Genomic DNA, 15545 nt, shown 5'->3' on the forward strand with positions numbered 1-15545 from the left:
GCAATGAATATTGATGTAAGTATAGGTATAAATATTAAACACCAGATAAACTGTCTCCTCCTTCATAAGCAAATTGATAATAAGTAGCTGTTTTGATTTTATTTATGTTTGTTAGACTCTGCCTCTATATCTAGTGYACAAGCCACTTTATCCAATGTAGACATCTTGTAATTATGCAGACTACCAAATAATATACTTGTCTGGTTCCTCCTGCATCTGTTTACAAACAGAAGCAGTGGTAAATTTTCAGCTTTATTTCACCATTTGCCTTTTTTTTCCATGCATATACATTATCCTCTCTGTTACATGCAGAAGAGCTTTAATGCTTCAGCTGTGTACATGGACCCAGAATATTGCAGTCCTCCCACCYTCCCTAACAAACCTAAAACTTTTGAACATGCAGTAGGTGTATTTAATAGGATTTATCATCTCATGATCTCTTTGCCTTTCTATTTTCAGAGCCAAACCATACTATTAAGGAAAAATTCTAACAGAGCTATGATCTTGGTTATAAACAAACATAAGTTCTGYTTTCCTCAGTCTGAAAACCAGGCTGATGCAAACACTCAGCTTCCAGCAATGCTGTTCAGAAGAAATTGGCAGCTGAATGTGTGTCTCTTATGCTGAGGCTTCCTAGCACGAGTTTGTCTTCGGTTTCCCTTCCCTTTTGTTCTCCCCTTCCTGGATGTGTTTCTAGCAATACTCTGGCTACTCATGGATGTTGCTGGGCAGCTGGGAGTGTTGGTGCCAGGCTGTGGGTGCTGCGCCACCTGCCCACAGCTAGTGATGGCTTTTTAGAGACCCTTGGCTCTGCTCTGCTGGAGCCGCTGTAGCAGCTCTGGAATTCCTCAGCAACCTGATACAGTGTCTCCTTGTGATTGATAGGCTCTAGTGTTTATCAGAATGCCATTTTGCTTTGATTTACCCTGGCTTATAAATTGTTACTTCCTCTTAGATTCTTAGTAAAAGAAGCCAAATGCAACTAATGTAAAGCTTACGTTGAAAGAAGGCTCTCACCTTTGCTTTATTCATGGCAAAATAACTTCAGAAGTTGAGTACAAGGCTCCCCTGCTCTCCAGCTTTATGAGTGAATTGAAGCTCATGTTTACAAGCTGTGTAGTTAGCTTTTTCTTAGCTCTTTAAGCATTGCACTTCATTGAAATAGGATAAATTAAAATAAAAATTGTCCTTTTGCATCTCCTAATGAGAGTAGCAGGTTTGTAACTTTGACTTATTGTTACCTTTTTTTCCCTTACAGTTATGTATGGAAATGATGGTGGACTGCAGTTTTAAATGTCAGATAATATTTTTAAGCAACATATGGATACAGGAAACTTGTAAGGAAACAAGTATCCAGATAAACATTAAATAAAAACTATCAGAGTGAAGCAGATGATGATGTTATGCTGAGTATTACGCATTTTGCTTAAGTAAGCAAATGAGAAGGGAAGAGGAATCCAAGGAGGAAGACCCCCTATAGAAGCGATTATAGATGGAAATAATACAGCAAATTGTTTTAGACTTGCAATCAGTTATATTTGTTAATTAGCACTTGCTTATCAGACTGGCATAATTTTCTTTATGGAAATGTTTGTTGTCCACTTTTAATGAGCATTAATATTAATTTTGTTACATATAAGCTCTTGGCAGTGTATGCCAGAGCTCTGAACCTTGGTGTGAAAGCTCCATGCTGTGAACCTTTAGAATATTGCCTTTCCAAAACTTTCATTGGGTTAAGCAAGCACAACTCCACTGTACAGTTCATCTGAGAAAAGGCACAGCTAGTCTCCCACTCCCTGGCATGTGTTCTGGTCCTGGGATGGTTCGTGGCTGGAGCAGAAGAGCAGTTTTGCTGAGGAGTTGGAGCAGGAGAGGGGGATGCTGACATGTGCATTTGATTTCCTCACAACTCTCAGACTGGCCAGATGCTGGGCTCAGCTGCGTGGGTGGAGGTGGAGGAGCTGTAACACAACCCTGCCAGGGGAAAAAAGATGCTTTGCTGAGATTTCTTCCTCTGTGAAGTAAAGTAGGTAGTATATATTTTGCCTTGAAATCAAATTGATAAAATTTAAGCTCAGTAGAGCTGGAAATGGGGAGATAGGGGAGCCTGCCCTGGCCCATGTGAACGAATTTCACATGTGTATCAGATGTGCCGAGTGGCTGCTTACGTGGGTGGAAATCTGAAAATCCCCCTGTGTATTTGCAATATCTGAGTTCAGTTTCTAGTGGGGATGAGGGGGAGGGGACAGGGTTCATTTAGAATGGACATTAATTGTGGGCAAATGGAAAGAAGGCAGGAAGAGAAACTGTCCTAACAGCCCCTGTTTTCTGCTGGAAGTTACAAGGCATTTTGTTTTCTTGTTATTATTGCACTGAAATTGTCCTTCACAGCGAGAATCTCTAGGCAGGAGAGTGAGCAGGTGCTGGTGTCATACCCTGAGAGACTCAGTTGTGCACAGCTTCCCAGCACATCAGAGATGTTGCCAGTCGCAGCTTCTGCTGGCTGTTTGACCCTGGAATTTTTGCAGCAGCAAAGCAGGTGGAGGACCTGCAGGGAGAACCCTGCAAATATCCTGCTGCCCACAGGAGGTGCTGGGAGGGTGGCAGGAGGCAATGGTTGGGGTGCTGCACTGCACTTGGAAGGGTCTGGGTTGGCTTTTGTCCATGGGAGATGGGAAGAAAGGGATGAGAAGTGCCACAGGGGCTTTGCAGTCAAGCATGCTGTTACATATTGAAGCAACTTCCCATTTCTTTGCCATGTTTGGAAGATACCAAGCGTTCACTACACTGGACTCTTTCGATATATGTTTCTATAGCATAGCTTGCAGAAGTCTTTATTTTTTTAATTCACATTGCAGTTTTAAATCTGTAGATGTAATAGAGCTCTAAAATGCTATAATCTGACTGGGGCTGAGAGCCTGTTTCTCTCATGACCAAAGGTCAGGTCCAAAGAATTCCTCCAGCCTGGCAGTTCAGCCCTGGCCTGGAATGAGAGGAAGTAGGAATGCTTGTGAAAAACTTGCAGAAAAATATTGCAAAACTGTAATAGTTTTYTGAAAATAAACAGAGCCCAAGTTCTCTGTAGGGGGTGACTTTAATTAATTTAGATCTCTTCTGGGGCATTATGCAGCTTTTTTTCCCATGGATTTTTATTTGATGAATGCAGAGGAATCTTCTGATATTTTTCTGTGTTTAATCCAAGCGCTGACGTATAAGGGACAATAATTCCACCAGGAAACCTAATTGAAGCTTATCTAGTGGTGGGAAACTAAGCTCAGTGGAGGAAAAAGTTCTGTGTCCTAGTTACCCACCCACCTTGTATGGCCATATGTAGTCCTAGAGTATAAACAAAGTTTGGTACCCACTTTCCGGAGTTCCTCTGGTGGAATAGGAACTTTCTCTAATTACTGCAGTTCCCCAAAGGATACCGAAGAGAAATGAGAAAAGACCTTCTTTTTGATGTTTTTGTGTCATAACCCMTAATACTAACACTCATCTCCTTCCTACTCACCTTTCTAAATGTAGCAGTGGGGAGAAGTCAACAACCATCACACTAAATAGTACTGAAAGAATGTAAAACAGCCCAAAGTTCAATTTTCATTATTCATCTCTRTAATTTTCAATACCACAGAGCTAACACAAGTCTCTTGTGAAAGGAAGAGAAGCAGAGCATGTGCTTCCTTCTGGACCAGCCCATGGGGCCAGATGAGTTAATGCTGACTTGGGAGAAGTCTTGGGTGGCAGAGGGAATGGCTTACTCCTGCTCAGACCAAAAATCTTGAGTGAAGGGACCCTGCCTTGACATGGTGCCYCACTGCCAGGCTGGCAGCTGAGCCACTTCCATGCTGGTGAGCCAAGACTTCAGGAACAGTTCTAGTGAATCTTCRTGATCTGATCTCTATCCCACAGGAAAACCTTCCCTGGGAATCACTATAAGCTTAAATWATTGACTACAATCAAAGCAGCAGCTAGAAACARTCATCAGCTTTCACCCTGTTTTGCATCAGATATTTTCCTAAAGAAAAYTAATTCTTATTGGCTGGTAAACAARATGGCTTRTTAACTCACAATTTATTTAATCTTTACACTAAATATTGCTCTGCAGTAGTACAGACTATTTCCATATTTATACCAYTACAAAGCTTAACTTCCATTTTTTTAATATTTTAGTTTTTTCATTCTGTTATGTTGCAATGGCAAATAGGAATTCAGTTTATAGCTTTTATTTGTTTCAACTTGCTTTTCAATGTAAATTGAGAATTCATTATGAATGCATAAAAATAGCACTTCTTATAAAGTATATTTTTACTATAAAGCACATGTAATTATTGTAACTTATTTATTAGACAGAAGCTCGTTACTGAATTGAGTAATTCCAATCGCAATATCTGTTAATACTTTAGAACCAGCAAGTCTCAATCTATCTTTCTTTTGCCATATGTTGGAGGAGTACAAAGTTTCCACTTTTTCAGCTTCTAAGTGGTTTTATAAAAAAAAAAAGGCCTGAAAAAAATTATACCTACAGAAGAGCTGTCAAAGAGTCTAAAGTTTTCTTTTATCATCTCAAAAATTTGCTACAGGTTCCCAGCTATGTGACTTCTCCCAAATCATGTTCTGATTTTTCTAACAGCTCTGGCCATAGAAATCATCAATTTTTCTCTTCCAGTCTGTGCTTTTTATAACACACTTTCAGTCACTAAAAGCTAAGTGGAATTTTACTTTAGCCTTCCCTAATGGGACTTTTAATGCAGATTCTGAAATTCCATAGCCTTGTTCAGCTCCAGCTCTTCTAAGAAGTGCTGTACCTGTCCTTAAAGAAGCAATATGTTCTTTTAAACAAACTCTCAGTACATAAACTTTTTATTTTTTGGCATGTTTATCAAAACTTTCAAACTGTGATCAGACAGACTGTGCAAATTTGACTAGGAATCATGCTATCTTCTAAATATATACTGTAGAGGCTCAGGACTCAAAAAATTTAGTTAGTTTTGGAAGTAACACATTGACTCTCTTGCAGAGTCAATTTTTTAAATGATTAATGCTTTACTTGAGCAGCCTGTTCAGAGTCTTGTTGTTAAACCTAGAATGAGATAATGGTGAAGCTGGGTCTCAGAGCATGAATCCACACACTGGCTTGTGTCTGTACTCAAAACCTGTCACAAAATAAAACACCCCTTATTTTTGGGCCTGATCAGATGACAATCAACTATTTTAGCAGTCAGTTTCTGACCATCTGTGCAGTATTTGCCACTCCAAGAATGCTCCCCTTCCCTGTAAAATGGCTGGCTGAAGCTCACTGAGAGAAGTCACACTCCTGCTCAGCCTCCCATCTGCCTCTGAGATGGAGATTTTATGTTCACATYGTGTGTGAACACTGTAACCTATTCATAGAATCATAGAATGGTTTGGGTTGGAARAGASTTTMAAGATTATCTAGTTCCAATCCCCATGCCCTTCCACTAGACCAGGATGTTCAGAGCCCCATCCAACCAGGCCTTGAACRCTTCCACAGGTGGAACTGTTCAACACAGTTCAATTTGGCCCAAGTCCAGAAATAAAGGATGTATTTCATCGGCATTAAAAARATCATCCATGGATTTAAACTTGTATGGGACAAATATGGGCAGAATAAGTCAAACATGGATTTTGAATGAGTTAAACCTGGGTTTTATCCTCACAAAAATATTGAGGAGACTAAAGGTACCTAGCTCTAGGGGAGAGAGTTGTTGATAGAATCTACAATTTAATTACTTCATTGTAAGGAAAGCTCTTTAGAGCAATACTTAATGTATTTTTAATGCAAATATGTGATAATTGATGTCAGACATTCAAATACCTTTGCTTTGTAAACACAGGCGTGGGGGGAGACCCACATGTATTTCTGGACCAGTTGCTACCTGAAAACTGACAATCCATAGGAATGCACAGGGAGTGCTCCTTGCACGTCTGGTTTTACATCAGTGCCCATGCTCTGTTCTCCAGCCATGGCAGCACAAGTCACACAGTTTATAAGGAGATTCAGGTGGGAACACATTCCGCCAATTTTTACCAAAACCCTGTCTGTGGTATGGCAAATCCATTGCCCCTGTAAGAAAACTTGTACAAGTCTGCAKGAGAAAGCACCCTGCCACACTATGTCTTTAGCAGCAAGTTTTGCTGCCAGAACTTTTGTGGGGTCATGGGCTGCTGAGATTTTTATGTCCCCAGAGCATGCATGTTTATCATGGCTTTTTTGAGATGCTGCATGTCCTCRCTGCAAGAGACTGTTGATAGCAGAAGGCCTTGCAGTTGCCAGGAGCATGCATACAGTGGCATTTTGCTACTGGCTATCTTGGCTGGTGTTATTCAGAGAGGAAATTTTACTTTGGCAGGAGAGGATTCATTTTGTTTGCTTGTATCAACTTTTGTTGGCTTATATCAGCAATTMATAGAAACTTGAGGCAACTAATGCCAGCTTCTGACAGCATTGCTCTGAGCAGGCCACAGCTAAGATTCATCCCAAGCAAGTACACCCTACCTACCCTGCTGGCAGATGCTCTGTTCTTGCCTGATGAACTGCTGTTGATACCTGAAATAAACAAGTTTATGACACAGCAGCAGAAAAGCAAACAGAGCTGTGTGGAAAAATACACGTTTTGAGGTGCTTTCTGTTTTACTTTCACAATGTTCCTATTTTTTCCCCTCTTCTATGCATTATTAGGATGTATTTATTTGTTACTAGGCTGCATAAATGGAGACATGTAAGTCAAGATCAAGTCTAAACCATTCTTTCTACAAAGAACTGAAGAACAATGATTCTTTGAAACTTAGGAGGATTTTTTTTCAGCTCCTTTAACTGAAAAAAGGAAATAAAAGCTTAAATCTGCATTAATTGGCAGTCGATTTTTAACCTGCCTACAGTGCAAAGCAACAGGTAAAACTTTAAATGAAGAAAACATCTTGTAGTGGTACTAAAATYCAGGGTGGATCTAGAGGAGACTTTTGGGAGACTGAGTCAAAAAATAAAGAATGCTATGCTAAAGTAAGTAATTGTCATAAAAYGAAATTTGAGAGCATACTCCTAAACAAGGATAACTGGTATATTGGTACTCCCTTCAGTCTGGTGCACTGTGCTCTCACTTCAAACACATTTTGTATTTGGACCTGGGCTGGCAGCTTTTCAAAGGAATCTCATACTTTCTTCCCTCCCCCTCCCTACTTTGCATAATAATTAGTATGTGAATATGCTTGTGATTTCTTCTTATTATTTTAATACAGTCACATTTTTAGAGACTTCAATAAAATTTGGAGGATAACCAAAGCAGTCCTTGCACCAAAACCCACGCAGTTTAAATGGAGTAGAAAACCAAAGCACAGCAAAGTACCATGGTGTCACCCCTTTTCTGTGCAGGGAGAAACAAGCAATCRTCCATCAAAAGAGATTCAGGAGCCACTAAGGCAGTGTCCTGTGCCTAGCAGCACACTCAACCAGTTGTTTCATATAATACGAGGTGAAAAACTCCAGTAGTAAAAACTGTCCTATGTACTCATTTTAGATTGAATTCCCCTGCCCAGGAGTTAGATACCAACTTATTCATCAAAGCACCAAGCTACAACCAGGTAATTCTGATTATTTTTGACATTCATATGTATCCAATCCCTTTCTTTAATAGTAAGTTCTTGACTCTCACACTGTCTCTACCAGTATAATCACAGCAGTCTTGTAAAGATGCATCCATGCAGGGACCTTCAAGCACCTGATAGTCTTCATGAGTTCAAGACTATGCAAGATGGATGACAAAGATGGTTTCTGGATGGGGGGACTAGGATTTTGCCCAGCATAGCAGCCTCTAAAGTCCGTGAAACTGATCACAAGATTCCTCAGCTCCAGCATCTCCTTGATTTACAATTACAAGCCTGAGTAGAAAAAACCAAGCAATCTGAAAGTCCTGAAGTTGCAAACAAATTTATGTTTTTAGTGAATAATGCAAAATAGAGAACATCACGAAAGAGATKGGTGTAAGTGAAATACATTTCCCAAGGCTAAGTGGGTATCGATGTGTTTCAAATCTGTAAACAGATTTGTGCATGTTGCTGGCTGAAGAGGGGTTGAACTCTAGGTTTTCTTGTTATGCCTCTTTTYTTGCTTTTGTCACTGCTCTGGCAAGGACAGCAGGAGACCAAAGCAGTGAGTTCTTCTCTACCCTCTGACCTGGGATTAATGACAGCCATATGAAGATACCTCCACCCTTCTGACTATCTGATAAAGGAGAAAAAAGATGGCCTATTATCACTCTCCTTTTGACTTCTTGGTATAGAAGGAYTCACAAAGGAAGCTAATTAAGGAAAAATAATGGGAAACCAGTTGGGTGAAGTGATTTAATTGTAAAGGGAGCAAACTTTTRCAGGGAATGTGTGACAGTGGTGCAAGGGCACATGGAAAATGGATGAAATACAAGAAGCCTTTCCTGCTGGCTTCAYGGTGAAGCAATGGAAAGAAATCACTCTCATGATTCAACCAAAATCCTAAATTCATATASCACAAGTACAGATTTACAGGAGCTTGTTCATGAAGACATGTCCTATGTTCTGTTTCACTGAAARTGAAAAGGAAGGCTGTACATTGSTAGTTAAGTTCAAGGTGTTRTGGGTGCAACAGCCAAACTTCAAGYATGGAATATTTTCTTGAATGACTTTCAGTGACATATTTATCACATTAATCACTGTATAATCTCTTTCCAGAAATACAGTACTTGATAGCTGCTTACAGCTTATAGGGGACTCTGTGTAAAGAACATACAGAATGTGCAGGAAAGAAGGGGCTAGACAGGCAAATCTCTSACAGTCTTTTCCTTGTGTAACATTTTTGTTGAAGCAGTTATTTTGCTACCCTCAATGGAACAGGACTCTTAAGGACTGTGGCAGTTTGRGAAACATAATGTTTCATCCCATCAGTATGCTCCCTGATCTGTATTGCAAAGGATGCAGCTGCAAAAACATACCATTCAGATTTTGTACTGAAAAATACAAGTGAAAAAAAATACAAATTAGTCACCTTAAATAAATAAGTGGAGGAGTCAGGCTGGCAGAAACAACCATTATAATAATGTCTTTCAAACCCCTCCTCAAGGTATATACCCATGAAGCTCATTAGTATAAGTCAGAGGCAGAAAGTTCATAAATATGGGAATACTGTTGAATATTAGAGGGAAATTCTTCAATGTCCTCCTGCTACAGCAGTTTTTTGGAAATGCACCAAGGGCTTTGATCCTAAAAACCCTTACCTCTAAGCACCTGGGTAGTCCCATTGACTTAAACAGAATAAAACGAGAGCTTTAATTCAAGTGTTTGCAGATTAAGACCCATGTTTGTATTTTAAGATCTTATCTACAGAAGAAATTGCACTCCTTTACCTAAGTGTTTTTATAAACACACCTTTATTTAAATCAGTGTAATGTTAGTTCTGAAGGCAGCCACCATCTGAGAAGCAGTGGCCCTGCCTCACTTCCCACTAGCATGAAGGCAGGAAAGGCTCAGATAGCTGGAAAACATCCGTGAACAACTTAGGCAAGAATAACCACGGTCTGAATTACTCAGAAGGATGCTGCCTCTGTGCAGCCAGCAGGAAAGGCTCCTAGTGGTTTTTTCCATTTTCTGTGTACCCTTGCATCACTATCACTATTCCCTATTAAAGTGCAATCATAGAATCATCAGAGAATCATGAAATGGCTTGGGTTGGAAGAGACCTTAAAGACTATTGCGTTCCAAGCCCCCTGCCATGGGCAAGGACACCTTCCACTGGATCACGTTGCTCAGAGCCCCATCCAACCTGGCCTTGAATATTTCCAGGGATGGGGCACCCACAACTTCTTTGGGCAGCTTGGTCCAATGCCGCATCGCCCTCACAGCCCCTCGCACCGCAGGTCTCACTCCTTTAGCAAACCCGGTGATGGGGGATGATGTTTTTCAGACCCTGGGGCAGTGCAGGGGGGCCGGTTCCACCTGGCCTCAGGGCGGGTAACGAGGCGCCAGGGCCGGGGGGCAGCGGCGGGGCCATGCCCGGCTCCTCCCACCCCCGCGGCGGCTCCTCCTTCCCCCGTCCGCAGCCGGCTGGGGTCGGGGCTGTGTCGGTGCTGTCTCCCGATCTGCACGGGGCAGGTGGGTGTTTGCTCTGCTCACCGCCTCATCCTCTCCTTTTCCTGCTCCTCCTTCCCCTCCTCCGCACAGTGACTCCCCGGGCTGCCGGCGCTGCTCCGCCGGGCTGGGGCGCTTTCTCGGCAGGTTCCGGCTCCGGAGGAGGGGCACCTGGCCGACAAAGCCGGCGGCGCGGCGGGGCTCAGTGCCGGCTCCTTGTCTTGCTTTAGAGCCGTGCAAGCGTGTTCTGCCTTTCGCCGCCCCTCACCGCTCCCGGAACAGGGCCTTCGCCCGCTGGGCCTCAGCCCAAGCTGCTGCCGGGCCTGCCCTGGGTCGGTYGGGAGCGCCTCGCTGTACGCACTGTRGGGCTGAGGGACACCAGCATGGGCGCWCTTCAGGAGCATGGACATTACATGGCGTGACAACAGAAAAGGATCTGGGGGTGCTTGTTCACAGCTGGCTGAACGTGAGCCAGCAGTGAGCCCAGGCGGCYAAGAAGGACAATGCCATCCTGGCCTGTGTCAGAAACAAGCGTGGCCAGCAGGACCAGGGYMGTGAYTGTCCCCTGGACTCGGCACTGGTKAGGCCACACATTAAGTGCTACATCCAGTTCTGGACCACTCAGTACAGGAAAGATATTGAGGTGCTGAAGCGTGTCCRGGGAAGGGCAGCMGAGCTGGTGAAGCGTCTGGAGCACAAGTGCCGTGAGGAGTGACTGAGGGAGCTGAGSGTGTTCAGCACTCCGGGCAAAGGAGGCTCAGGGGGACCTTATCGCTCTCTACAATTGCCTGAAAGGAGGTTGTAGTCAGGCAGGGGTCTATCTTTTTTACCAGATAACAAGTGACAGAGCAAGTGAACATAGTTTAAACTGTGTCAGGGGAGTTTTAATTTAGAATTTTGGAGGGATTTCCTCACTGAGTGATTACACTTGGAATGGGCTGCCCAGGGAGGTGGTGGAGTCACTGTCCCTGGAGGTTCTTAAGGAAAGATTGGATATGGTGTTTTGTGCCAGCATCTAGCTGATGTGGASGTGTTTGGTCAGAGATTGGACTCAAAGATCTCAGAGGTCTTTTCCAACCTAATTCATTTTGGGGTTCTGTGACATGAAATCCTTGCTTATCATCTTGTTCCTCTTAATTTAAAAACAAATATGGACTCAAAGTTGGCAGTCATGCAGTGCTTGGGCGATGTATGGTTGGTGTTAGACAAGACACTATGCTCTGCCATGATCCTGAAATGAGCAAAGTTGACAGCAGCCACTGACCAAAAAACTACATCACTGCAAATGGGTAAACGCCATAAATACCAGATTGAGTATTATGCTTTACAGCACACCTCACAGTGATGAGGTCCCGGTATGTAAAGCGGTGTAGTGCTTGAGAGTAAGAAACTTTGGTGAGAACTACCCATTAGATTTGTCTTGACAGGTCTGTATTCTTCATAGACTACCTTTTTCAATTTGATGCAAAAGGGAAAAGTGCATAAGAGAGTAATTTTAAAGAGCATATATAATTTTTATATATGTGAATATGAATATACATGCTTTATGGAAGTATTGAAATACATAAAATATATAAATATGTAAATATTATAGAAATCATATACAAAAATAAAAAAAAAATATAAAGAAAATGAAAAAAAAAAGTAAGTTCAGTGGGCTGAATCAGATTTGACTAAGGAAGCATGAGGTATGAAGGAGCCTTTTGAACATAGTGGTTGTATCTGCCAAGTTGTAAGTGTGCTGAGAGCAACAAAAGAACAAATTCAAGATAGAAGCGCAACAATTCTGTTTGCATATTAATTTGTTGCTTCCTTCAAACTACAGTATTTTGAGTGCTTGACTTTCCTAAGTGCWGCATGAGCACCAAAAGTGCCAGCTCRGACAGTGTTATACATGTAAGGCACCTAAAATCCTAATGTCTTGTTAAGTGAGCCTTAATTTTCAAAATTTTGCCTTTCTGTTGTTTTCACTCTATTCAAAATTAGATCAGTTTTTATTGTTTCTGGAGATAGTTCTCTAGAACTGTTGTAGGAATTTTATAATCTGTTGATTAAAGTGGAGTGTGTGAGTGTTTCTTCTTACAAAGCAATACTTGGTGTGGCTGTAGAAGAGACTCCCTGTGTGGGAATGGAATAACTACTTATATTTTCATCTATCTGCTATGTATCTCTCTATTTTAGCTTGCAAAAATTAATAAGATTTAAGTAAGGGTGACAAAAGTTGCCTYGATTCTGTTCTGGTTGATTTTCTGCAAGGATGAAAGCTTTTTATTAAGAGTTTCTCATGCTTACCTACTGTCAGTTCTTAAAATCACCTTCCAGTCTTGTCTGCTGCTCCCTCTGTTAGATTATTATTTTTAATAAAAGGTCAAACCCTTATTTCCACAAAGAWACCCCACAAAATCTGCTATGTGCATGAGAGTTCTTATGTCTCRTTTCCTTGTAAATTTTGTCTTACTTCCTTAGAAAAATCCACCTCGTCTTGGATAGCATCTATCTGTTGTCCTTTGCAATCAGTTTTATTTCACCCAAACTTCTGTCAGTTGAAGTCTGTGCAGATAAACTTGGATCAAAACCACCGCAGCTTTAGAGATTCATACAAAGCCTTTGTCTTACCTGATCTTGTTTCTTAGTGTTTAAAATATATATAATTCTTTGAACAGCAAAACGGTAAGATACTGAATCAKATAAAAACAGATTGCAAATCTGGGCTGGGGAAGAACAACCTGGCATTGACCCCTGTTGGGAGACATCTGTTAGGARAAGCTCATATAAATTCGTATTTGTTTTATAACACGGTTTTGCAAATGCCTGCGTGTCTTTAATGCTGATTTGAGAAAGGGAGCAACTTAGAATAYCTCATTGTTGACATAATTGCACAAACTCATAATGCACATGGGATTCTTTTATCTATTCCTGCTATATTGTATAAAACTTTCTTGTTTTAAGATTGAAAACTTTGCCTTGTCATTTCTTCCTTTCTTTCTGATTGTGGGAGGATGAAGATGAAGGATGGCAGTACATCTAAGAGGTAGCAGCTGCAGGGGTGAAATATTTTGCCTAAAGAAGTACTTTGTGGGTAGAAATGTACGAAATGATTACAATCTTGAAGCTCTACAGTTCTTTCTGTTCTGTCTCAACAGGAAATATTATCTGTCAAAAACTGCRTTGCAGTAATCTTTCACTTTTTTGTTTTCAAATGTCTGCAGTAATCTCAAAGTAGTGAAATAAATGTAAGTTCTTCCTCCAGTTGACCCCAAGTCACTCACATTTTCACTGCAATGGCAATAGTGAATTTTTAGCTTGGATTGGTAATCTCTTCAATGCCAGTTACTTGATTAAGTCACTATTTTTGACAGAATCTGTGAAGAATGCTTTGCTCTTTTTCATTTCAGTTTTACAATACCAGAAAAAAAATGGTATGTCAGCTTGAGAAAAATGTTAACCTTGTTAGCCTGTGGTTTTAAAAAAATGATAATTTGGGTACCTTGATCTTACAAGAGACTCTATTTCCGATTTTGAGCTAGAGAGAATGGATCAGTGGTGRGAGGTTTGCTTTTAATTTATTTGTTTCTCTCTCTACCTATTTTTTTATTCAATGGAGAATATTCAGGCAYCTGTCTCATTTGGATTATTTTTTTTTCCRTAATAGTAATATTTTCTCAGGCTCTTTAAGTCTAATTAACATAAATCTCTTCCCTGAATTTTCTCTCCAGTGGGTGAGAGAAAAATGTGCAAATCCCTTTGGTACTGCTGCTGCCAAGAGAGACTTGATAGAAGTATCTAATCAACAGACATATAGATTAAAATACATCTTTAAGAATTTATGCATTTTGGCTAAATGTTTTACTGTACTACACACTGCAATCAGAGGTATGGCTAAAGACCTGTAATCTTACAACCTGACTTTAAAGGAATACTAATGCTGTTTTAAAAAAGGGAAAATATCAGTCAAATTTATCTYAATTCTCTAAGGTAAATTTTAAATCAATGGTCATTATGTTGTAGTAAGAGGAGGTTAATCTCAGGTCACCTATCATAGGCATTTACATCACAGAAGTTATAAACATCATAGGAGTTATAAACAACTAAGATTATTTTAAACTTGTCTGAGTGACCTCCCTGCATTCACTACAACAGTGAGAGTTTCTACAAGCTTGGGAATTGCCCAAACCTGATTTGTGACTCCACAGATGCAACAACTTGTCCAACTGAGAATTGTTGTTACCCTGTTRAAGCCTGTTTTAATACTGATATGAGAAAACAGTTCTGGGTTTAAGTCTGTTGTTGTCTGTGTGTTGTTTGAGTTTTTTTCTTTCTTTTTCTCAAGTTACTGGTTAATGTGACTGATCTTTTACTTCAATGTAGTGATAGTACATTTCCTGCACAAACACTCTGTATGAAAGGGAATGAGGCCACTCTTCTGCACTCCCCCAATTTTTATAGCTTTCATCTGCTACATGTACGTTGATAGATCGTGCCTTCGATTTTTTGTTAGGTTTTTTTTTTTTTCAGAGACACTTGACTGTGAATCTGCCTAAACAATGTGAGTCCAAAGTAATTTTGTGTTTCAAGTAGCCTTGCAAAAGGAGCTTATATAATATTATGTATGTGCCAATAGTAATTTGAGATCTTAAAATATGATCTAAGCCAATAGGCTCCACTACTTAATCTGTTACATTTTCAGACCAGAGCATAAATTTGATTTTATAAATGGTTTCCCCTTCTACTCTGCATAGGTTTTGAGATTAGAGATTCTGATTCTGTTGATTTATATTGTTCTGAATCACAGGCTGATCTTCTAGTTCTCTCTCTGGTCATGTTCTCCTGTACAAAACACAAGCGTTCTTTTGTGGCACACTATGAAACACTTCTTGGAGTTTTAGTTTAATGAAAATCTTCATTGCTTTGGAAGCAGAAAGAAATGTAATTTACTAATTTCTTTAAGATTGATCATATGATCAGTCTTTAAGATTGATTCTGCATGCTGCAGTGGGTTGTTAATATTTTCTCCTATGAAAACTAGGTAAAGCAGACAAGTATATCTCAGGTAATCTGTTCAGTGCTGCTGAAAAATACTTAGAGCAGACGATTTCTACCTCAGAAATACACTATGAGATACCCAAGAAGAAAAACGAAGTCAACTTGGTTTTACTTACTTGTTCAGTTTGGTTCTCTTGAAATGGCTGTTGAGTTAGGAATCTCTATAGAGTTTTCAAATKAAAAGAAGTCTCAAGAATAGGCTTGGAAAACTCTATGCAGGTTCTGAGTTACAGCCCTTGTCCATTTTACCTGCAGCTGCTGCAGTTTTCCACCCCAACCACCCAAGTGGCTCTTGGTCAGCCATTCTCACCCAGGTGGCAGTGGTGGTTGAAAGAGCAGAGCTGTCTGTTCCTCAAACTGCAGGCACTTCTGCAGTCCAATCTTCCTTT

General features: G+C 40.6%; 1 protein-coding gene across 1 annotated transcript in view; it reads left to right on the forward strand.

Annotated features, from left to right (window-relative positions):
- Positions 1-10067: 10067 nt before the first annotated feature.
- Positions 10068-15545, forward strand: part of CPQ (carboxypeptidase Q) — a 143442-nt gene continuing 137964 nt past the window's right edge. Inside the window, exon 1 of the mRNA XM_057366246.1 lies at positions 10068-10137. The gene's annotated coding sequence lies outside the window, so the exon portion shown is untranslated. The remainder of the gene's footprint in view (positions 10138-15545) is intronic.

Source organism: Malurus melanocephalus, unplaced genomic scaffold (assembly GCF_030028575.1).
Source record: "Malurus melanocephalus ecotype Western Australia unplaced genomic scaffold, MMel_1.1 scaffold_62, whole genome shotgun sequence".
Taxonomy (NCBI): Eukaryota; Metazoa; Chordata; class Aves; order Passeriformes; family Maluridae; genus Malurus; species Malurus melanocephalus.